Source organism: Macaca nemestrina, chromosome 5 (assembly GCF_043159975.1).
Source record: "Macaca nemestrina isolate mMacNem1 chromosome 5, mMacNem.hap1, whole genome shotgun sequence".
Lineage (NCBI taxonomy): Eukaryota > Metazoa > Chordata > Mammalia > Primates > Cercopithecidae > Macaca > Macaca nemestrina.
In genome coordinates, this window is record NC_092129.1 from 152,040,888 (window position 1) to 152,046,949 (window position 6,062).

Here is a 6,062-nt window from a genome sequence, read left to right on the forward strand (position 1 = left end):
TGGGGTCATTATTTCTTCAAATACTCTTTCTTCCCTCTTCTTCCTTCTCTCTTTTGGGGACTCCCAAAATGCATATACTTGATGTTGTCTCTCAGATCTCTTCTGTTCATTTTTCTTCACACTTTTTCCCTTCTGCTCCTCAAATGGGCAATTTCAATTGGCCTATGTTTGAGTTTACTGATTCTTCATTCTGCAAACTAAAATCTGCTCTTGAAGCCCTCCAGTGAATTTTCCATTTTACTTCCTGTACCTTTCAGCTCTAGATTTCCATTTGCTTCCTTTTCACAATTATTTATTGATTTCTGCTATTTAGTGAAATGTAGTTCTCCTGATTTTCTTTAGTTATTTGTCCATGGTTTCCTTTAGCTCTTTGACTATGTTTAAGACAGTTGATTCAAAGTCTTTGTCTAGTAAGTCAGTCCATTCTTCTTCAGGAACAATTTCTTTCCATTGTTTTTCCTGTGAATGAGTCATACTTTCATACATGCATAACTCATGTTTTTTGAAGTTGAAAACTAGACATTTTCAATACTATGATGTGGTAACTGTGAAAATTACATTTTCTAAACTATTTTTGTATAGATTGTATTCTTTATTGTATGCGGTCACTGAAGTCTCATAGTTGTAGATGTGTGGCCTTCTTTCTGAGTTCTCTATTCTATTCCAGTGGTCTATGCATCTGTTTTTGTACCAGTACCATGCTGTTTTGGTTACCGTAGCCTTGTAGTATAGTTTGAGGTCAAGTAGCAGGATGCCTCCAGCTTTGTTCTTTTTGCTTAAGATCGTCTTGACCATAAAGTTCTTTTTGGTTCTATATGAATTTTTAAATCATTTCTTCTAATTCTGTGAAAAATACCAATGGTAGTTTAATGAGAATAGCATTGAATCTATAAATTATTTTGAGCAATATGACCATATTCACGATATTGATTCTTTCTATCCATGAGCATGGAGTGTTTTTCCATTTGTTTGTGTCCTCTCTGATTTACTTGAGCAGCAATTTGTAGTTCTCCTTGAAGAGATTCTTCAATTCCTTTGTGATCTGTATTCCTAGGCATCTTCTTCTGTTTGTAGCAATTGTGAATAGAAGTTTATTCACGATTTGACTCTCTGCTTGTCTATTGTTGTATAGGAATGCTTGTGACTTCTGCCATTGATTTTGTATCATGAGACTTTACTGAAGTTGCTTATCAGCTTAGGAAGCTTTTCAGCTGAAACAATGGGGTTTTCTAGATATAGGATCATGTGATTTGCAAACAAAGACAATTTGACTTCCTGTCTTCCTGTTTGAATATCCTTTCTTTCTCTTACCTGATTGCCCTGACCAGAACTTCCAATACTGTGTTGAGTAGGACTGGTGAGAGACGGCATCCTTGTCTTGTGCTGGTGTTAAAAGGGAATGTTTTCAGCTTTTGCCCATTCAGTGTGATACTGGCTGTGAGTTTGTCATAGATGACTTTTATTATCTTGAGGTATGTTCCTTCAATACCTAGTTTACTGAGAGTTTAAAAATATGGAATGCTTCATGAATTTGCATGTCATCCTTGTGCAGGGGCCATGCTAATCTTCTCTGTATCTTTCCAATTTTAATATATGTGCTGCCAAAGCAAGTACTGACCACAAGTTCTTAGAAGTGGAGATAAGTGAAGAACTGTGGGTGAGATGGAGTGTTGAATTTCATCTGCAGTAATTTCCGCATCTAACAAAATGTGATTATCTCTGTCTTTTATTCTTTAATTAAGTGGTAAAATGCATTACAGATTTAAAGTTTAAATATTCTTGTATACTGGGGATGAATAACCTGGGCAGGATATTTAATTTATTTATAGCTCACTGGTGGACACAGTCTAGTACTGTTTTTCTCAGTATTTTTACCTCTAATTGCTTCGAAGTGATTATCCTATCATGTTTTCTCTTATGTATTCCCTAGCTGGCTTTAGAATCAATGCTATTTATACATAAACAATAATGAGTTTACTGGCTTTCACTATGTTTCCTCATTCTCTTGAATATTATGTATAAATTCAGTAGCCTTCTTCGAAGTTTTGGTAGAACTTATCTGTAAAACAGTCTGGATATGCCTGAAGGGAAATAAAGTTTTACAACCATTTTAACTTCTTTACTTGTAATAAGTTCTCCCCATTGACATAATCTTGTTCATAGTCTCAAAATTATTTAAACCTGTACTATATTTTTAGTGGCATTTTTATCTATCACAATGTTATTTTATTCTTAATTACCATTGCCTGTTTTATTTCTCCGTCCAAAAAAAGCAGCTGCTTTTGGTTAGCTGGGCCCTCAACAGTGGCAGCTGCCAGGTCAGCCCTGTTGAGTGGCGACTCAATCGCTGTGCCCATGCAGTGTCCATTGCAGCCACCACGGCCACTTTGTGCAGGGACTCCATGAGCAAGCCCTGTACGGTTGAGTGGCATCGTCCATCAAGCCATCTCACTCACCTGATTACAGGCAGCCCCAGCCCCCTAAAGACCCTCTGGTAGGCATCCACACACAACCACTATCGTCACACACTCGGCCTATAGCAAGAGGTCTATGCGTACCTCTCTCCTCTACCTCCCAATTTTCCAACTCTATTTTCCCCAAGTTCGTGACTGGCCAGCCAAGGCATGAGCCACTGCCCATGACTCATTCATTCACGCACTACTTGGCATCATTTCACACCCCACACCTCCCATGGGCTTGTTTGGGTTTGATTCCTAGTTCCTGGCTTGAGAGCCATTTCCAAAGCTATTCTGGTGTCAGCTCCCAAGCCTACTGCTGTTGTTGTAGATTTTCCTGTTTACGTGTATTTATTTCCTGGAATTAAAAACAATTGCACTAAATTTTTCAATTCAGCATTTCCAAGGCTATGCAGTAGGAGTGATTCTTCTTAGTGTACATAGAATTGCTTCAAAACACCAGCAATGTATATTTGAGGGAAGCACAGCATGCATGGAGAAAAGAGGACAATCCACAAGTGGGCAGTGGATTTTCACAAAGTGAACACTCGGGTAAACAACATCCACCTCAAAGTACACCAATGACAGCCTGCCGGAAGTACCCATGCAGTGTCCATCGCAGCCCCCACGGCCACTTTGTGCAGGGACTCCATGAGCAAGCCCTGTGCGCTTCTTTTGCTTTACAGGAAACTTGACCCAGGATGGTGTCCAGTGAAGAAATCTCAGGTGCATGGAAAGGAGAGGAGGACCTCAGGGCTGCGAGTGATCTGCAAAAGGAAGCGCATGGACCACCAGGTGGCGCTGCTGCGCTGCTCCTGCTCCCAGGAGGTGAATGCTCAGGAAGGGCTTTGAGGTGGAGACAGGGATGTCATTGCTCATCCTCCAGGTTCAGAGTAAAAACCTTCCGGCCAATCTTGGCCGCGCGTTCTGGTGTAGCGAGCGGGGTCGGAGGTGCTCACCGCTCCTGTCATGGTTCGTTCGCTAAACTGCATCGTCGCTGTGTCCCAGACACGGGCATTGGCAAGAACCGGGACCTGCCCTGGCCGCCACTCAGGAATGAATTTAGGTATTTCCAGAGAATGACACAGACTCTTCAGTAGAAGGCAAACAGGATCTGGTGTTATGTGTAGGAAGATCTGGTTCTCCATTTCTGAGAAGAATCGATCTTTAAAGGATAGAATTAATTCAATTCTCAGCAGAGAACTCAAGGAACTTCCACAAGGAGCTCATTTTCTTGCCAGGAATCTGGATGATATCTTAAAACTTACTGAACAACCAGAATTAGCAAATAAAGTAGAGATGATTTGGATAGTTGATGGCAGTTCTGTTTATAAGGAAGCCATGAATCACCCAGGCCATCTTAAACTATTTGTGACAAGGATCATGTGGGACTTTGAAAGTGACATGTTTTTTCCAGAAATTGATTTGGAAAAATATAAACTTCTGCCAGAATACCCAGGTGTTCTCTCTGATGTCCAGGAGGAGAAAGACATGAAGTTCAAATTTGAAGTATATGAGAAGAATGATTAATATGAAGGTGTTTTCTGGTTTATTTTAAGTTGTTCCCCTCCCTCTGGAAAAAAAATGATATATTTTTACATGAGAAGAAAAAGACTTTTGTTGACTTTGGATCCATGAATAATTATTTCTAAGCAACGTGTTTTTATTCTGCACTAGTCTTGAATATATCAGATACCACTTATGAAATATTCTTGCTATAACGAAGTGCCTCTCCAAGACCCCAACTGAAATCCCGCACCTGCTACAGTGAGCTGCCATTCCACACCCATCGCATATGGCACTCTGGCCAGTCCTTGACATTGTCGGGCTTTTCAAATGTCAGTAGTATTTATTAAGATGAAGATGCACATACCTTCCAACTGAGCAGTTTCACTAGTGGGAAATACCGATATCTTCCTACGCGTATATCTAGAGGTTTGTAGACATATATTGCAGCCTTGTTTGTAACAGTGAAAAATTGAAAGCAACCTGGAAGTCCAGTGATGGGAAAATTAATATATTTCGGTCTTTTGGGGAACCCAAAGCAGGTTCCAAGACTGAAATTTCAGTGAAAGCAGTTTATTTGCTAGCTCTTACCAGAAATCATCAATTGAGGTATGGAGAAATGGAACTGAGAAGGTAAGGAAACCAGTTTAAAGTCAGTGAGCAGGTTCTCATCGGTAACAAGCTCCATACTGCTGAGATACAGGAAAACAGAGGGGAGAAAGCTGGAGTATTGATCCTCCACTCCTTGGTTGTCAGCTCCCTGTCCTGTGTGTGGGTGGAACGTACTCCAGCTGCCCTATAGCAAGTCCCAGGTGTTTGCAATAAGAAGCTGCTGGCATGCATGGGAACCATGAATGGCAAACACTTAAAGCAATTCTATGTTTAAGTATATAACCTCTTCATATCTTTTTTTTTTTTTTTTTTTTGACAGAGTTTCACTCTTTTTACCCAGATAGAGTACAGTGGCGCGACCTCAGCTCACTGCAACCTCCAACTTCCCGGCTTCAAGCGATTCTCCTGCCTCAGGCTCCCAAGTAGCTGGGACTACAGGTGTGCACCACGACACCTGGCTAATTTTGTGTTTTTGGTGCAGACGAGGTTTCACCATGTTGGTCATGCTGGTCTCGAACTCCTGACCTCAAGTGATACGCCCGCCTCGGCCTCCCAAAGTGCTGGGATTACAGGCGTGAGCCACCGCACCTGGCAGATCTTTATTATTTTTAGGTAGTAAAAAGTATAAAGTCACACATGGTTTATTTGAAATATTTTATGATTTAAAAAAATACAGAAGCAGGAAAACCAATTCTAAGTTCAAGTGAGGGATCGTGGTAGTTTGAACCAGAAGGTTGCATGTAGTAAGAAACTGTGATTTAAGATATATTTTAAAGTTGGATGTAGCAGGTTATTCTGATGGAATTTGACTTTGGTTTGGGGCCCACTGAGTTTGAGATGCCTTTGAGAAATGAAGGAAGAAGAGAGAGAATAAAAGAAAAACTGGCAGGCACAGTGGCTCACCCCTGTAACACATTGGCTCAGCATCTTGGGAGGCCTAGACCAGCTTGGGCAATATGGTGAAGCCCCATCTCTCCAAAAAATACAAAAATTGACTGGGCGTTGTGGCGCCCACCTGTAGTCCGATATGCTCAGGTGCTGAGGTGGATGAACTGAGCCCGCGCGGTCACGGCTGCAGTGAGTTGTGATTGTGCCACTGCACTGCAGCCTGGGTGATAGAAGAGACCCTGTCTCAAAAAGAAAGCTGGAAACAATGGAAGCATGACTTCAGAATTCTAGAAAGAAAGTTATTTTCAACGGATAAATCTATATTCAGCCAAATAATCAAGGGTGAAAGTAAAATAATATATTTTTAGGCCAGCAAAGACTCAGGGGTTACCTCCATGTACCCTTTCTTGGGAAGCTATTGGAGAAAATAGTCCCGCAAAATGAAGAAGTAGACAAACCGGAGAATTACATGGATCCAGCAAATAGGATCCAACACAGGAAATATTGCAGCTATGGAGCTGGCTTAAAACAAACAAACAAACAAAAGTAGAAATATTAATAGGTTAGCTGGGTGGAATGGCTCATGCCTGCAGTCCCAGC

The 6,062-nt window shown here is 41.1% G+C and overlaps 1 non-coding gene and 1 pseudogene across 1 annotated transcript; one reads left to right on the plus strand and one right to left on the minus strand.

The window, feature by feature from the left end:
* Nucleotides 1-1,507: 1,507 nt before the first annotated feature.
* On the minus strand, nt 1,508-1,614 carry LOC112423934 (U6 spliceosomal RNA). The gene has a single exon (XR_003014536.2). It is a non-coding gene; the product is annotated as a U6 spliceosomal RNA (small nuclear RNA).
* Nucleotides 1,615-3,425: 1,811 nt separating this feature from the next.
* LOC139363188 (dihydrofolate reductase pseudogene) lies at nt 3,426-3,986 on the plus strand (annotated as a pseudogene).
* The last annotated feature ends 2,076 nt before the right edge of the window (nt 3,987-6,062 follow it).